At 43.7% G+C, this 19,349-nt stretch overlaps 1 protein-coding gene across 14 annotated transcripts in view; it reads right to left on the reverse strand.

Annotated features, from left to right (window-relative positions):
- The window catches only part of PITPNM2 (phosphatidylinositol transfer protein membrane associated 2), a 141,411-nt gene that overhangs the window by 105,550 nt on the left and 16,512 nt on the right, over positions 1 to 19,349 (reverse strand). The window lies entirely within an intron of this gene.

The following is a 19,349-nucleotide window of genomic DNA, read 5'->3' on the forward strand; positions in this document are numbered from 1 at the left end:
TCACCTGTCCTCTCAGGAGTAGTAGTGCTTAGGTTTAACCTAGAGTGTTGTCACTCTGTACAGAGCTCAGAGAATTTTCATGTCATATGCCAGACATCAAGAAGTCAACCTAAATTTCAGGACACCAAAGCCTTTAACAAACCATCAGGACAAACATCGTAACTGGAAACATTTTAAGTTTGGAAATACACATGATGACGACTGCAGCAGCGCTACCAGGGCACTCTGAGAATTAATGCTGCCATCTGAAGGGAAGGGGAACATCGCAGCCTTCACTACCTGCTGCATGGTTCAAGAGCCTGGCACACTTGCTGACACCTGAATCTTTCTGCTAAGAAGTCTCTTCTACCCAGAAACAGGGGGAAGGGAAAGACTTTTGGATAAGAAAAATTACACCAGAGTTGTTGTTATAACAGTTCAGAATATTTCGCGTAATGCTTCAAGATGCTGCAGTGAGAGATCTTACCCAACAGCTTTTGGAAACAAGGTGGTAATACTTATCATCATCACCCTCCCCAGCTCAGTATGCTGAAAGCACATAGAGAGGGGGAAAAAAAACCACCAAAAAACCACACAGCCTTGGAATAGTTAAGTGTTGGGGGGGGGGGAATGGAGGGACGGTTGGGGGAGGATTTGTTGCTTTTTAAAAAAAATTACTGATAACTGAATCAAACCAGAAAAACAGTCTAAGAGCACAGCCTTTGCAAACTACACTAGACCTTGACCTGCAGCAAAGACAAACACACTTTTAAAAAAGGACAAAACTGCTCCACCATATTGAGCAGACATTCTTGAGATCTCTAAAATTATCTTCCGGAGTGTCAACTGAAGAGGCTGAATCCCAGACTCCACATGAACAACATGGTCCGAGACTCAGACACAAAGGCCTCCCTGCACAGGGAGGTTTGGAATGCCAAGAATATGCCTGTTCTTGGGAAGGGCTCTTCCAACTGGCATTTTCTAGAAAGAGCCAAGAGGCAGAGCCCAAACTGAGGACAAGTGAGAGCCAGCTTGAAACCCGTAAGAGAATGAAGTGTCCAGCGGCAGCTGACAGTGCTTCTGATGGGGTCCTGAGCCAGCTGCTTCCCACCACCAATGTAGAAAGCACCAGTGCTACCATGCTGCTCCTGCAATTATTTTAAGCAATCACCTTTAGAAAAACACTAATAAGATTCATTCCTCCTTTCTCATAACAGTACAACTTGTACTTAACCTTCCTGTCACTTAAGAAATATTCCATTTCAGAAAGCAGCACAGTATCAATTTAACAACCGAGCAAACAATACCTTCACGTTGCTATGCCTGTTAACCTTTGATTTACAACTACATTTTTGTCAGTTTTTGGTTTTTAAATTAAGCTGCTTATATTGTGAAGGTTAACAAAGTTCACTCTATTAAATTAACATCTGCTATATAAATAATGCATTACCAGAGGGGCAAAGAACATTTACAAAGCACTAAAAACAGGTGACTGAGCATTAAATGCTCTTTTCCCTGAATAACTTAAAAAGAGAATAGACACCTGAAAACTAAACTCTTTCTTTGCACACGTTTGTGGTATAAGAATCACCAGCTCCAAATAATTTGCTTTGCAGTTGCTGTCAGGAGAGACCCGAGCAAGGCAGCGCAGGCTGGGCACTGCGGGCAGCAGCTGACGTGGAAAGCAGAAGCTTCCAGGGACGGACCGTTTGTTGACCCCATATGTAGGTTGTAACACTGACCGATCTCCCAAAGCAATTTTCATTAAGAAAAAGTTTCCAAGACCTGTCTTCCTCCTTCCATAGCCCCAGAGGAAGATTTACACAAGACTCCTGGAGAATAATCCTGTCCCCACCCCCCTTTTTTGTGTTTTCTTTTTAGGTTTTTAAGATGAGAAAATTAATTTCAGCAATTTCTTGTGCTGTATGGGTATGGGTAACAGGAGAAAACAGCCAATCATATGGCATTGGATTCCCTACCAACAGGAGCAGTACGTGCTCGGTGCAAAGGTTGTTTTGGGTTTTTTTTTTATTTACATGAATCCATGGAGCTCACTCCATTTCTGCACCACTTTAAAAAGGCAAAGAAAATAAAAGGCATAAATTATCTTCTAAAACAAGCACTTTTTTTTTGTACTGAAGTCTTCAGTGAAGAAATATAACACACAATTGCAAGAAGAGCTCAGATTGCTGCTTTAGACTCTAATGGCTTCGTAACAGTAATTAAGGCTTCTTCCTGACTTCGTAACTATGCCATAATGCATTTATCAAAAGCACATTACCACAGTGGACGCATTCACTCTTTCTGCAATATTTCGACAGCTCCCTTTGGACACTATCAGTAAATAAAAATCTTACGTGGACCAATTAAAGAAAGCATAAATCCAAATCACTTCTCTGTGGCTATCTCATTGCGAACGCACTGCTGTCAATTTTTTAATGGAAAATGGATAAGCACTTCGAATACAGTCAAAAACTTCCTCCCCAGAACAACTCCGGGATGCAGAGCCTTTCCTCAGAGCCACAGGAAGGAAGGAAGGAGTGTTTCTCAGGAGCTTTGTTTTTATCACAGGAGGAGGAGAGGTTTTGACAGCAGAGAGACTATTGTCAAGTGCATTTGGACTCACGTCAAGTCTCCAATTGACAAATTGGACTGGGAGTCCTTTCACAGCGAAAGTGCATAGGAGAACATACCATGCAACGCAGAGCCACTTCTCCACTTCAATGAAAAGCAGAAGGGAATTACAGAGCTCTCTTCCCCTTCCTCCCATCCAATTGCCTCCAACAGGCTGCAACAAGCACAGCACAGCAGCGCTCTGCGGGGACGCATTCACAGATGTGAGCATCCTCCCCCTAGTCCCTTACCCACGCAAACCTCACTGTTTTATTGTGGGGAATATAAATTGCTGCTGCCAGCTGAGCTCCAGGAGGAGCGGCACATGTGTGAAGCTCACACTGTGTAATGACTGCTACCGCAAGTGCAAATGCAAGTGGGTGAATATTGGCATAAACCCTGCAGAGTGTAGCTAAAATTAGGGCTAGCAATATGGAGAATCCATAATATCCCCTGCACCTGGGTAGCTCAGTGCACTCTAGCCCAAATGTTCTTTAACTGGAGGGAGGGTAAAAGGGGGGAAAATGCAAAATACCCATGACCTTCCCTGTGATTTTTTTCCCACCAAAAGAGGTTTTGCATTAGCCATCCTGCAGCAACAGCTCCAAAGATTTTAGGATGGAGATAACTGGGGACCCACAACCCTTTATTTGAGCACACAAAAGATTATTTTAAACCAAGCAGGTACTCTGCTCTAGTAATGATTTTCAACCTTTGCCATACTCTGTTTTTGCCATACACTTTTCCCTCCCGTCTCTTAACTGCTACCATGGGGAAAATACGGCAGTTCATTCAAATGCAGGATTTATTAGTATTAAATCAGTATTCCAGCTGTAAGTAACAAACCGCACTTCACATATGAGATGCAGAGTGCTTAGCACCCCTTACCAGTTATTCTGTGTTTTTTACCCCCTTGGTGTGGAAGGTTTTACACTGAGGAGCTCTGGCTGCTGCTTAATGCAAATAGAGCTGCGGGCAGTAACCTGACCAGGACTTCTTCTGCCCCACCCCGATTTTAGTATCCTTTGCAAAAATCACAGAATTTCTCTAGCACTATCAGAGAGAGAAGCAAAGCAGCCAGGCAGCATACGGAAGAGCTCTTAGGTTTTTGTCTCTGGATTGCAGGGGGTGAGGAGAAAAATTTGTCAAGAAACCTTCTAGAAACCCCGGGGGGGGGGGGGGGGGGGGGGGGGGGGAGAAGAGTACTGGAATTGGCTACAGTAAATGAAAAGCATAATTCAAATGCTGACGTGTACTTCACAATGCCATTCTTTGAACTACATGGGAAAGAGCTGCACCAACCTCCATTTAAAAAAGAAAAAAAGGGGGGCGGAGGTGGCGGGAAGCTTAGGTACACTGTTAGTCAGGAGCTGTTCCTGATGCCTCCATCCAGAAGCAGACTACCAAGCTTTCGTTCAATATGGTATCGCTACAACAAAACTACCTCCTGAGTGCTATAGTCTCTTAGTTATAAACAGCCTCTTTAAATAAGGGAAAAAAGTGCATTATAGAGGAGTTTGCCACATTTCCTTCAATAAATCCTTCCTCTATTCAGTGCTTCCCAACAGGAGCTGGTCTACCAGCTATCATCACTGGTAATTCTCTCCCACTAGAGGGAAAGTAAAATAAAAAATTCAGACCATAAAAATATCTCTTATCATAGGAGAAAGTTATTATAGCTTTCATGCTGCCTAGCTGATGTCTGTGCACACTGATGGTCCCCTTTTTCCCCATTAATTGTCTGCAGAGGGAGAAAAGAACAAATGCTGACCAGGTAAGGTGCATCCAGAGACTCAAGGTAATCACACTCATTCCGTTTTATTTATAGTAACAAGTATTTTGTTTACATTAAGAACGGGTCCAAAGGCTCCTGGCAAAAGCATTCCATTAGGGCAGCTGGGTAAGTTGTCATCATGCTGTGCCAGGTATTGCTCTTCTGAACCACCTACTCTTGGCATATGCCAGAAAAAGGAGGGGGGAAAAAAAGAAAAAAGAAAAAGATTCTCCTCTAATTTCCCAGAGCTCCTGACAGTTCCTACCTGCCTGGTTTGTCCTCTGCCAGCTCCATGTCACTGCCAGCTTCAGATTTCTTGGCCAGCACCCTACTCCAGAGAATGTCTCTTTGGGGCAGCCAAGTCGCTTTCTAGTGGAGTCAGAGCAGAGGGGCTGGCTGCAAAAACCCAGGAAAAGCCATCAGTGATGCTGTGCAAGGAGCACACCTATCGAGCTCCTACCCAGAGTTCAAAACTGTTGGAAACACCCTTGATTTCCAGACTTGCCCAGCCCAGCACACACGCCAGAGACAAGAGATGATGTGCCAGCTCTCTCCAGGACTGCTCACACGTTCCAAGTCCAGGTAGTGACAGAGGACCACACGTCCCATACCTCAGCACTGCCTTTGCAGCAGGGCAAGCACACGCCGGTGTGCGAAGCCTCCCAGCTGTAAGACCCCAGTGCCAAAGAGCTCACCAGGCACAGTGATGAGCCCGAGGGAACCAGCACTGCCCAGCCCGCAGTCCTCAATGCCAGAGGTTAAACTGATCGGGAGAGAAGTGGCTTGGGCTAAGCTGGATTTGCCTCCACAGGGAGCTGTTAAGGCAGGGAGCAAGATACTTTTTTCCTTAAGCAAAGCCCAGGCAGAGAGATAGGCAACTGTCACCCTCCAAACGCATAAGCTTATTCCTCATAAAAAGTTTACATAGACTAAAGGAACTAACACTAATAAAGTTTTATCACTTCCTATACCCAGTTCTCAAGGGAGTCCCAACAAAGTTTTGTGGGCAGCTGCAGCAAGAGCCTGGGACTGTGCTACATCCCATCTGAAAGGGGAAAAGAAATTCCTGCTGGCAATTCAAAGCATCAAACAGATATTCAGGATCTATTCAGCCTTGAATCAGAAAAGGAAAAAAAAAAAGAAATTCATCCACGCTTTTAAGCTGGTCACACCCTTAAGCTCTCCAGAGAAGTTTTACAGCTTGTAAAACTCTCATGATTCATTTGGAAAGAAACCGCAGTCTGTGCTGCAGCCACTTAAGTGTAAGGTTTCATGGGGAGAAAGGGAAGCCTCAATGAATGGGACTTCAAGGGGGTATGTAAAGAGCACTAATCCATTTCAGGGCCCAGCTACAAACACAAAAGAGAGGAAAACAGAAGGGTTTCTGCCCCATATCCACAAGACACTCTGTGCAGAGAAAAGCACATTGCTTTATTTATACAGGAATTTTCTTTTCAGTGTGCACCACTTGGTTATCCATTATCAGCCTAAAAACAACAGGGCGCAGGAGACTAATGAGCAGCAAATACAAAGATGTGGAGCAAGATTTAAAGCACAATGGTTCAGGCACTCTTGTATTTTACAGAAGGTCATTCACTGGGCCTTTATACTTCATTTATCAAACTATATCTGAACCAGTGCAGTCATCCAGATTCAAGAAACCATCAGGCATCTTTTCTCTTCAAAAGGGAAAATAAATACTTCATCTGTAAAGCATTTTGCATCAAAGGCTCTCCAAGTCCTTCCCCAGCACTTTGTCTCATAAAACCACCCGGGCAGACAGCTGCTCACCCTACGGATGGCCTTCAGAGGTAGAAAGAAGTTAACTGTTTTGCCCATACTGGCTTGGGCAGTCACACAGCCACATCTCAGATCGGCACCTTCCTCAAGATGCACCTGACTGAGCCAATTACCCACGTCGCTACCCCTAACGAGTAGGATTTTATAGCCTCTTATTTTTCTAGTGGTTCCCTTGTCATCATAAACATCCCAGTGTTTGCTCACAAGTTGTTCCATTAAAAACAAATACGCTGCCACTCCACGGCAGCGGAATTTGCTGCAGAAAACCATCAAGAGAACAGCACTGTCTTGCCAGCCACCTGCACCACCTCCCCCTTCAACTCAAACCCAGAGGCACGTCACAATTACATTATTCCAACTAAATAAAATTATTTTCCCCTGTTCCAAGACATAAAACAACCACATTATTATGGCTATAGCCACTGTGATTTAATAATTTAAACAAAAGACACACACAATGATAGGAACATAGTAAGTAGCACAGCACTTCATTACGGCTGGAACCAGTATTTATGATCCCTGAAACCAAAGATGGTCTTGAAAATTACATGCCCAAATGCGTCACTTCAAAATTACAACTTAATCATATAACGCTCAACACAGAGCTTTGAAAAACACTGATCATCTTTTGTTTCTTTCCAGGGGGAAGAAAAGCTCTGAGAGATAATAAATCATTCAACGTATCGATGGAAGCAGCTTACTTACGAAACAGGATTTGCAATGCAAAAAGTGAATCATGAAGCATCACCTTCACACTTCACCCTTCCTCACGCACTGCTATTGAAGACTGTCTCTCCAACTCACCCACCGCCTCCTACAGCAGGTCAGCGACAGGGCCAGTCGCCCGTTTCTCCATCATCCCTCTGCAGGAAAGGGCTGGTCGTGCTCCCCGAGCTCTGCAAGGAATGAGCTCAAACGCAAGGGAGCCACCCAAGAGCTGCAAGCGCGCCGAGAGCTCTAGACCATGCTGTACAGAGAAGTTGATCTAGGAAAAACGCTTTGGACACGTAGCCACAGCCCAAATGCAGTTCTTCGCCAAGACTGAGGACAATATGTTATTAACTAAAGTTTAATTATATCCACAAACATACATTTCTAGCTGAGGCATACAACTACATCTCTGTAGATCTGTTTGTTCTTCTAGCAGTCCCATTAAGAAATTAGTTTTGTGTTCACTTTCATAGCCCAGAACACACATTTATCTGGTATTAATTTGCTCCTATTTTGTTTCCACAGGAATTTTACTTGTTCCATATTAATTAATTTATGTCAGAAACAGACAACACTTCACAAAGGACCCTCTAATCAGTGGCTAATAAGGGCGGGCTGCAGTACAGCGTTTATGTAACATGGGTAAGATTGTTTTCAAAAGACAAAGCATGGTTTCAAAGAACAAGCTATTGTCTCCCCACGAATCGACTGTGGAAATTAAGTAGACCTTAATTATTACATTTGCAGTGCTTTGTATTAGGTGAGGTCAATTTCCAACAAGTATCATTCCCTGTAAGAAAGACGACTCTGCTTACTTGTAACACATAGACAATGCATTTTTCTCTAAAGAGAAAGTCTGCAGGAAGAAGGAGCCAGCAGCAGACACCCAGCCAGGTCTCTACAGCCGACCAACAGCCGCTACAGCCGACCAACAGCCACTACATGAGCTTCAGCAGGGAAACCCTCCCCTTCTCAGAGACCCACATATTTGACAGTCACATTGAAAGCTGCCCACTCTCCCCACAACAACCCAGTAACCCAACTGCCACAGAAGCAAGGCAAGTAGCTCTGAATATTTTCTCTCTTCCCACACTTCAGTGCATCAGCTGTACGTGCAAGCAAAGAGCACACGCTCCATTCTAATGGAAGAGGCAAAATTCAATTAATGACACCAATCTTTACAAGTCAGCAGAGACTGCAGAAATGGCTCATTCGGGAAATTTTTCTTTCTGAAAGCTTCCGTGCACTATAATAAAGCAACTATTGCAAGCATTTATTTATTAATACAGAAAGATTTATTTATGAGAGACCTGCAATCAGCTTAGCCTCTGAAAGCGCAGCTTGATGTAGCTTAGCCCCTAGCCAGAGTTTCTCATCTGCTTTTACATCAGGAAGCAGCATCCATTAGCTGTCCCTAACCCCGAGGCTAGTTGAGAATAGCCCAGGCGACACCTTGGCACCCCCTTAAGACTCAGGGCTGCCAAAACCAGCGGGCAGCCTGCAGTGACCCAAGCTCCGCTTTTACGCCAAGGCTTCGATACGGTAGAAGGAAAGAGGCTGACTCCACAGGCAAGGAAAGCTGGTGAGGGGTCCAGTTAGGGTGTGTATGACGGTGTTTGTGAAAGGAGCTGGAGAACTGCAGCCTTCCCTTAAATTAGCATGGCAGGCAGAAATATGAAAGGCTGTAAGTGTAAGGTAAGTTACCCAAATCCTGCTTTTCTATGAGAGGAAGACCAATTCATATGGCTGCAGCCCAGAAGATGCAATACCAGCACACCGACATGTCTCTGCTGGGCAGAATACCTCCCAGAGCTACCAGCAAGAGGAGCTTTGGCAACAAAAGAGCCACTTGATTTAAAGCAACTGTACTATTAAGTTAACATTTTTGTTCATAATACAGGCTAGCTTATACTTAGAAGAAAGGCAAAGGGAATGGCACAGGGAGCCATTTCAATTCGTAAGAGGCAGTTATTAAGACAACCGTAAGGAACAGGGAAGGGAAGCTTTCCCAATGGTTTTGCTACATTATTCCATCATGATTTCACAAAGCCCGAGGAGTCAATAAAAGTGTATTATAGGTCTTCAAGGAAGCAGATCCAGGTACTGCTTTGACTCTCCATTACAAGAGACAAACCCAAACAAAAGCATTGCCCAGTTCCCAAGTATCAGGATCCTAGTCCTCTTCAGCTTGTCCTTTATCACTAGTAAACAGCGATGGTGATAACAGTAAGACCATACAGCTCTCTAGATGGCAAATGCTGCACTGAACGTACCATGGAATTAAGCACAAGCCTTGCCAACACAGAACAAGAGCAGATTTAAAAGCAAGGGCAGTCTTTGCACCAGCAATAGCCCAGGATCATGAAACTGCTTCCTGCTGTCCCACCCCCTGAACTTCCTGCCACCCTGTCCAGGGAAAATGCCTTTGTCCCTGACCGTGACCTGCAGAAAACAGCCATCCGTCCAGGTGTGAGCATTAAGAAGTCCCTGCAGCATTTGTGGTGCTTTGGATTAGGTCATCACAGTGCTGGGACAGTCCCTTCTGTCCAGGTTATCAGAAGTTCAGCTCTGTAGCGCAGTAGTGCTCTACCCACCACAACCTTGAGAAGGAACACCCTCCGTGCCCTGCTGCTTCTGGCTCCTCACAAACAAGATCACTGGGAGCAGGCCAAAATTGAGCTTCTGTGTCCTCAGAACACAGGGATGGAGAGAACTGCTCATCACTGCTTCTGACAGAAAACAGCACAATCAATTACAACAGGTGACTTTTTGCATATTAAGTATACACGGAAAAAGATTTTGAGATGTTAACACCTGTCATTGCTGATTCTCCATCAGAGCCTCTTCCCTAAATCCCAGAAAAAGCATAGGATGCTCAACACAATGGGGACCACCAGCCATAAGGTTGACTTGAAACAAAAAAGAAATGGCTCAAGAAGTTTGTTCCACATGCAGAGGAAATGACTAGAAGGGAGAGGAAGTAGCATCTAAACAGTGCACCTGAAAGCACAGCATCAGACAGCTGCCTAAGAGACCGTACAGTCAATACAGTCAGCTGTCAGCCGCTGGTATCACACGACTTGTAATATCTCTGCTGGGACTCAGGTGCTGCACTTTCTTATCCAGAGGTCTCATGCACACACGAGTGTGTTCTTGGGCACCCACCTCCACCATCCAGGCGACTACCCCTCCATGAAACATCTCCCTCAGCTCTGCAAACCACAGGAACACCCTTGACTACCACTGCTGCAGCCACAAAAGGGACAAGAGCGCCTACATAATCCTTCAGGGGTGAGCAGCCATGGGGCTGTAACCTCCTGGGGTGCTGGAGAGCCCCTAAGCCACTCAGACAAGAGCATCTGTGCCCATATCCTCTGCTGCCATTTCACGTGGTCGTTTCTTGCCAGCACAGCTGCTGATTAAAGCTTCCACTGACATCTGAAGACTTAAAGGCAAATAAAAAAACCCTACACTACTTAATCTGATTCATGCTTTTTTAATGACTGGAGTTCCTATCATGTGGAAAGCATCTTTTGCAAGGTACTACTTGACCACTGCTGTTCAGAAATGTAAAAAGACTTGCTAATGCTCTGCTAAACTTCTCACAGAAGTATTTATACCAGCACCCCCCTATTTTTTCCAACTATAATCTAATTCATGTGCCTCTCATCTTAGCTATGGAACAGCATGTTAAATCCAAGATCAGAGCTCATTTAGATAAATGGAATTGGGCACATCCAGCAAGTCATTCCTGCTGCGACATTTCTACTATTGACAGAGTTATTTCCAGGCCCAGCGTAGGCAGGGAACTGGGAGGACTCACAGGCTTCAGCACAGTCACTGCCCCTCACTGAGGATGCATAGAACAGCCAAAATTTCCAAAGGGACTCTACCTGGGTCTAGTCACATGTTAATAAGCATTCTGGCAGCATTTCCCAGAAACAACCTTCAAGTTACCTAGAAACATATTCCATCAAAATAAACCTCAACATAATAAAAAAGAATAAAAAAGAAAAGAGCTTTTACTGGTAGATTGCATTCTAGCTATATACAGAAGAATTAATGGATAAACTAGAGTGATTGATCAAGGGGATAGCTCAAATGAATTTTGAGGTTATTTTCTTAGTTCTTTCATAAACACAAATAGTGCTGTCCAAGTTTCCCTTTCCTTGTTCTTTGTTACTCTTCATGAGCTCTTAAGAATATAGCTGAATCCTATGGGCCTCTATAGGACTTAAGAGCACCCAGCGGACCTTAAACACTTAGTAGGTGATGAGGTGAAGTGAGCCCACTGCTCTAGAGTTTAACAGTTAAATCATCCAGAATAGATGCAAATTTCCAATCAAATAAATCAAAAGATCTCCTTCAGCACTGAACAGTTCCTTTTTTTCTCTAGGGCTCCACCCCCATATTCCTTTCTAATCTGAATAAATATGGTATTTGCATCCCCTTCTTTTTTTTTTTTTTTTAAATAAACAACTGCTGGGATGATGCAGAAACAGCACAAAGGATTTTCTTTAGACATTCAGAGCACTGCTCATCTGATTGATTTCAACTCATCATTCTTCATAAACAGAATGTATACACAAGAGCCTGTCAATACATCTGCTTGGTGCATCTTTCTCTCCGCTCACAGCCCATGCCCAGAGGTTAACGCAATCCTGCACTGCAGAACACACCACCTCCACAAGAATTGGTACTTTTCAGCCACCCTCCACTCAAGCTGAGGTGCAATTAGCAGGGGTCACAACCACGCAGCCACACCCGCCAGAACACTTCTAGTGCTAGGGCTCAGCAGAGGTTATCTCACTGATAACCTACATACACCCTGGGGACATCTGTGCAATATGCACGTCCACACACTGACGATTCAAAGGATGTAACCCAGAACTTGGCTGTAGCACGCAATTTCTCAGCACTGCCTCAGAGAGCTGTGCGAGACGTGCTCTGCTCAGCCTTCAGAAAGGAAGCTGGCCTTGATTTAGAGGAACGTATGTTCTTCGTATAAATGCATACATAACAGCATGCTACTGACCATTAACGATTCCTGGAAATCCATTAACCTTCCTGAAAATCACATTTTCAGCCAAAAGAAACACTTCCAATTATTAAGACAAGGATGCCTATACCATATACCCCAGAAATTAATCATTCTTGTACTCCACTAAGACACGTCACAAGGTAGCCTGCCTCTGGAAAATTAACTGCTATGAGTCAGTCAAAAAGATAAAACAATTGAAGGATTTTCATACATTCTCTTACTCAGGAAGAATCCTCTTTCCAACCCTTCTCTCCACTTGTCAAACATTTAGTGGATCTGGCATAAGTATTCAACACATCCTGCTTGTTAAGTCTAGTTGGACAGAGACAGTGGAAGTTCCACGGAAAGTTCTACAGCAGGTTCTCTTCAGATCTATAAAGTTTTGCTTTTGGCCTCAGTGGAAGCAGGATTAGATCCTAAATAGGTCCACAGGGAGCTTCAAATGGATTAATGAAGACAATACAAGGAAAGAGAATCTCAAAGCAGGATAGCGTCATCAGATAATGGTATATTCTATGCAATGAAAAGAAGATAACATCACCCTTATCTGCATTACATCAAGTATCTTTTGCTTCCAAAAGCCCTTAAGGCTGCAGAGTTTTCAGTTACCTTTGCTCCCTCTATTTCCAATAGCATTAACACTCTTCCTTAGAATTCTGCTGCCAGCCGCCGCGTGGTCTCTCCGGATATCATGAATTAAATTCTCGTTTCTTCTGACTCCTTCCATCGTTAGAAGGACATTTATCAGGTTAAGCCCAGATTTCTTCCCCTGTCTTACCAGCGGAGTTGTGGATGACTAATCAAAAGACTGAATATATTTTAAAGATCTAATTCTCCCTTCACTATTTATACTAGTCAATGTCACTTTGACACTATTCTGGCTTTCAAGTGCAAAAAACTTTCAGACTTAAATTCCCTTTAAAATTAACATGCTCTCATAAGCAGACATGAGTGCTATTCGCTCCATCCTTCCCTCCCCCAAGTTAGCTTCAGCTGTCACCAAAAACACAGTAAGCATTTTCCTTCTTGGGAACTATGTGTTCTTGCAGTTATATTCAGTGGACCAGAAGAGTCTGGCATCGGAAAAAGAACTATCTGATTTCTTGGACTCGCTGCAAGAGAACCTGTCTTGGCCAGATACAGTTATCACCACCAAGAAGCAAGAATACAGTTAAATTAAAGATGCCCTAAGCAATGAATATTGGCTATACAAAAGTGATCAAGTATCCACCCACTACAGACACAGCTTTGGGGCTCTGGCTGCTCTTTAAAGGGTGTTTCTTCCTGCAGTTATTTGTAACTGTGAGCGAAACACTCACTTTGTAAGTTAGCATAAAGATTTTCAGGATTTCCATAAATGGCTACCACTATTTTACTAAACGGAAAGTAGTCAACAGCTCTTGAGAACCTTTCACATTTGTCGGTTTGTTAGATCCGAACGTGCATTTCAGCTTAATTCAGACTGAGCATGTGAGTCAAGGTCAAATCTACTATTTTTGCCATTATTTGTATTGCCATCTTTCACCTGTATTCCCTGTAATTTCTATTTCTGTGCCAAGTCATAAAGAGGGCAATATAGCCTGCAAAAGCAGCTGCACCTCAGACCCACCTTGAGATACTGAACCTGGGAATGCCCCTTTATGTCAGGGAAGAGACCTGCCACGTTCAGATGGCGAATCCTTCCATGACAGTACTTCGACACTGAAGAGAGCACTACCTCTGGGCAGCAGCAAGAAAAATGTACAAAAAGACAAAACAGATACAAAGCATCTTCCTAAAAATCTGCTCAAGGCAACGGTTTTCTACAGATCATTTCTACCACGGTTTCCATCTTCTGGCTCGCCACATGCAAGCCCAGTCTGCAGGCAGAGAAAGCATCTCTGACCACTTCCAAGGAAGTAATTTCATTATCTCACTTCATTAATTGCCCCTCTCCACCACACGATCCAGGTATGGTAAAAGCAGGTCTGCGAGCACATCTCTTGCTGTCCCCTCCAGGAAGGGTCCTACCTCCATTTCACAGGAAGGGCACCAAAGGGAATTTTATTGAATGTCATGGTGAATTGCATAGCATCTGCTCTGTGCTACGCCCAGGACAACCTTCTCTATAGAGCTTTTCCATGAGGGGTTGTTCATCAGGTCTTATTTTTAAAGAATCTGGGCCAAGTCATCCCTGCTGTAGCTTTAATGACGTCAATGAGCTACAGCAGGGGGGAAAATGGGCCATTATTTTTTATGTCCATATGTCATGTGCCCATTAAAGAAAAAAATGCAAAAGAAGATCAAGGAAGAAAAGTTATTGAATCAAAAAACTATCCTGCACAGAGAGTAACATCTAGATGTGGAATGTTTCTCTTTTGTTTCTACTGTACATCTAAAAATATACAGTTTATGGAAAAAGAAATACTTCTGCAGTGTCAAGGTATAACGCGAGTTCTGCAATGACAAATTATATTCACATTTTGTATCCTGTTTTGCATAAAAAGTTAAAAAAATCTTTACTAGGAAAAGGCCTCTTCAAAACTCAACAAAAGCAAGCGGCAGAGTTGCCAGCAACTGCTAGTTTCTCCACTGTAAGCCAATATTAATCATACTCTGCATACCACCACCCAGTAGTAAAGCCCAATGGACCTTTTTCTGAGCTCATTTCTTATCAAATCCAAATCACTATTCCACAAATATCAAAAGCAAAAAGACAAAATGTAAGTTTAAACCTAAGCAATGTTTTCTGTGTCTATTCAAAGCCTCAAACACCAGCATGGAAAGGGACGCAGCTGAGGAGACCAAGCCTGCCAGATGTAGGACACCAGCTGTGAACAGCAGTAGCAGCCACCGCAACACATCACAGTTCTGTGCTATTTTCAGCAGGCTGAACTGAATCATTTATCTTGAGCGAGTTGCATACACATTTTCCACCCACCGTGCCCCAGACCATCAGGTACTGCCCCAGGCTGCAAGCAGCAACCCAGGGGAGCCAAACCGCAAGGTGCCTCCCAGCCAGTGAGACCTGCAACCAGAACTTCTCAACTCCGGATTTAAAAGCCCACTTAACTGACATTTAAGCATATGAGTAATTTTATTCATATGAACATAGGTAAAATTACTCACCAATATGTTTATAGAGTCATGCCAATATGCCTTGTGAAGACAACAGATTTTTCAGAACCATCCAGGAACAGCAGCAGATCACAGCAGCTTCATGTTCCAGGCCTCTACTTTGTAGAGGACTTATTTCAAAGCTTAGTGGAAGATTCCTTTGAAATCATTGACCCTAATTCTCCAAGTCTCAGCTTTAGTCAACAAGTCAGTCATCTTCGTAAAGGCCTTTTTTCCAATTATTTTCTCTTTGCATTAATGAGTTCTTTTTCCCACAAAAAGCCAGAACAGTTTGGGGGTTTGTTGGGTTTTTTTATTTTTATTTCTGTCCTCCCCGCCCCCCCCCCCCCATTCCAGCACTGGAATCAAAATAACTTGAGATGGAAAACGTGTGACCTCCCAAGCCTTTATTTACAGTATCACAAACCACAAGGGAAGGATCTATCTAAGTTTTCCAGCTGGAATGGGAACAGCAGGGAAAAACGTGCCCTCGTTTTTGCAGCCGTGATATTTAACACATCACAGGGGAGAAAGATGGGGAGGAGGTAGCAGAGTTAGAAGCAAGTAATGATGCCATGGAAATGTCAGATGAAGAGGTCTCAGCCACACAGGTAAGTTTATGTGATTACATCCTTTCTCCCCAGAAATAAACAGAGCTTTCTACATGCAAATGTAATTGCAAAACCAGTCAGACACAGATTAAAGGAGCTACTTCTTGACTTTTACGTTATACAAGACTGTAACATACAGAAGCCTTCTGACTTCACCTGAATTTGTATTAGTGCTGTAATGATCTCTCCTCGTGCCACCATCTCCCAAATTCCTACAACAAAGAGTCCATCAAAACCAGGAAGTCTAGAAACAGCGGAATCGTCCTCAGATATTTAGACAACGCAGACAAACACAAACGAACGAGGTTTAGATCTATAGAAAGCTACTTGCAGCAGGAAACTGTCAGTTTGTGGTTACAACCACACCAGTGTCACAGCTCTTTCCTCCCAGTTAAATACGTATCTCCAAACAGTTCCTCATGTCTAGTGTTTCTCTTGTAAGAGGAGGAAAACAACCACAAGAAAATCTTGCTAGTATTTCCACTAAAAATTTCACGGCGCCAGGAGACAATCATCTTTGAAAAGTGATCCTTCTGTACCTTTCCAAACATTTATTTATGTCCCAGACTGTCAGGTCTAACACAGTTTACCTGTAACTATCTCCCACCTTTATGAGATCCCATTCCCGCCCCTCCCCTTACCTGTCAGCAGCTCCTCCTTCTCCCTGCCTGGCACTGCAACAAGTGCCACACTAACCCACAACCTGTACGCACCGAGATAGGCGAATGCCACAATTGTACTGCTCCGAAACGCTGCCAAACAGGGTTCCGCTCCTTGCCAGTACAAAAGAAGCCATCACAGCTTTCTGAAGTGTTATCACCTTGATCTAACTCACTGTAAAGTGTTTTGCAACACAGTCTATGAAGGATCCAACACGAGGATAGATTTCTCCGCCTTCAGTCAGTTTCCATAAACTCACCCCTTACAGTAAGGGGTACAAATCTCATGTCACAGGTCACACAGTAAGTCCCCTGGTAAGTACAGGATGCAGAAAAAGTAAGCCAGCCCAAACTGGAGTTCATATAAAAAGGCATAGAGCTCTGGAAGGGAAAAAGCTTGTCACATTACACAGCCAGGTGTAGAAATGTACCTAAAAGTCACAGTACAGCATGGCACAGGCACAGACAGGTGCTGCAAGCAAAGCAGGGAGCACTAGAAAGGCATGAGAAGGAACCAACTGCAAAGCAAACCTGTGCTTCCTTTTGACAGGACACCATCCATTCCTTCAGTGATGTGCACAAAGTGTTTAGAGGGGACACCACTTCCCCAGTGCACAAAACTTCTCCCCAGCCCACCTCACATGTTCTCAGGCTAAGGCACCCTGTAATTCCAACTCCTTTCACCTCATCTACTTTCCCCTCTCCTATATATCAGCCTCCTGCCCGACATCAGCTTCTGCCTCTTCTAACAGAGAGAAGCACTCATTCCTCATCCCGTCCAGGCTTCTGCAGTTACAGGACCAGTGGAAACATGAAAAGGCAGGGCAGTGTTCCAGGACAGCTAGAAGTAAAGGCTACTGAAAGACAGAGAAGCAGATACCTCCTCATTCTGCATCAGCATCCTCCGTCTCCCCTATCACACTGTTTACCTTGCCGGCTTCTTGTCCAGGTCCCACAGCCATGCTTTGAATATCACAGGCACTTACAGCTTGTGCATGCACACATGCCCCTCAGATTCTGCTCACACCAGGGACTGAGAACACTTTCCTAGATTTTGAAGTAATTCTATGCAAAATACTCCCAGGTATGACTTGTAGAGGAATCTTCTCCCACCATTTTCACTCTGTCCAACAGTTTGGATTCAAAGCCTTTGGGTCTGGAAAAGCAAAAGGCTGCACAGGAATGCTGGCAGAACGAGGGGAAAATTAGCCAGTGCCTACAGCTTTTTCCTGGACATTGCTATTGAGCTTTTTGTTTTCCTAAATGCTGCATTCTCTGACAACACTTAAAACCCATTTTTCTTCCTATGTTCCTTACCTGTCAATCCAGGGACATTACTTTTCTCTAGTGACGCAAGCCGCATGTATTCATTTTGTTGTGAATACAATTCTGAAGGCAGCTTCCCCCCACCTGCCCAAGGAATTAATGAACACTTGGGCACCTCTCTCACCAAAGATCATCAGCCCTCCTAAGTCCTTCAGGCAAATGAAATTGAGCAGAGCCACAGCCCCAGGGCAAAGCAAACCCTAACCACTGCTAAGGATTGCATTTCTTCTTTGCTGTTACCACTAATTCAGAGAAACACACTCTCCTCTACAACAGCCGACAGGGGAGCAAAGGTGGAGTGCGTGACCTAAAGGCAAGGAAGGCAAAGCTCTTGGGGCACAGCTGCTCTCCTCAGCACAGGAGCACAAATCCACAGGGCAATTAATGCCTCTATGAGCATAAACTCCTCTGTTAGAGCTGCTGACAGCAGCTTTTGCTCCCAAGAGACCAGTCTGCAGCTCCTTCAGAGAGCTGTGGTGGGCAGAAGAGAAGCCGCCGGGCTTTCTCCCAAGGAAATCAGGTATCCCACAGAGGGACAAGCCACGGCACTAGTAACAGCCCACCTGGAGAGGATTCAGGAAGGGAAGAGACATGGGGAATGGCAATGAATTCATTGGGAGCCAATTTACCAACAGGAGACAATTAAGGTATTAAAATCACCCTTTGTTTTCAAGGATTTCTGGTAAAGATATTGCATGTTAATACAGAGCTGGTGGCACTGCGGTTTCAGTGTAACTGCTGCGACCCTGAGGTATAAATCCAGAAAAATTAAAAACACCATTTCAGCTTGATAAGTGAACAGACTCTGATCCAAACTCATTAATCCTTTCTCTGTTCTTCCCAGCAATTCATTGCTCTTAAGTAAGAAACCGTAGAGTTTGAGTTTTAGCATCCAGCAGCAAAAATTCAAAGTTGCTATACCACAGTATCACCACAAAGAGAAACATTAGGTTGAGTTAAGAGTTAAAAACACCCTTTCTGACAAGAAAAAAAAACCCCAAGTGGTGAGGAACATACTGGAGGAAAATAGAAAGATGCAAAACTACAGAGTCAGTCTAAAGGCTGAAACCCCATCTATTGAAAATTTCCTGTTCAGCCACTAATTTTGAGGGCAGATTTAAATACTATGATAAATGTTTCTAGAACTCACACACAAGAGGTTTGGTGAGAGCTGGACACATACATAGTGACCCACAAGCAGCACTCCAAAGGCTGCAGCATAAGGGAGTAGCAGGTCCATACATTCATAAAAAGCATACAAATCTCTTCAAATTTACTTGTTAAAAAAGTACCACACATGGTACCCGCTTCCCCATCTACACTCTTTACTGGGGAAATTTTGCATGTCAATCCTCCTGGCAACATAAAGCAAATTAAAAGTTCAGAGGACAAAAAAAGGTAGAAATTAACAACAATTTTCTGGTAGTACCAGAGGCTGCACACTATTTATTTCAATACAAATAAAATGCAACAAGGTTAAGATTTTTTGGGGAAAAAACCCATGCAAGATTTAAATATGCACACAAAAACTTATGTTTGGCTGCACAGGATGTGCAATTTTCTCCCTTTTAATTTATTTATTTGAAAAATATCAAATAAACAAGGATGCCAACTAAGCAGAAAAAGGGAGAGAACGTGTGGGGTTTTTAAAAAAACAGGTTTATTACCAATACAAGTCTATGCAATTTAAGCCAACTATGTCCTGTGACTGCCAAGCCCTTCTCAAAGGCAACTCATAC

Source organism: Falco cherrug, chromosome 1, assembly GCF_023634085.1.
Source record: "Falco cherrug isolate bFalChe1 chromosome 1, bFalChe1.pri, whole genome shotgun sequence".
NCBI classification, from domain to species: Eukaryota; Metazoa; Chordata; class Aves; order Falconiformes; family Falconidae; genus Falco; species Falco cherrug.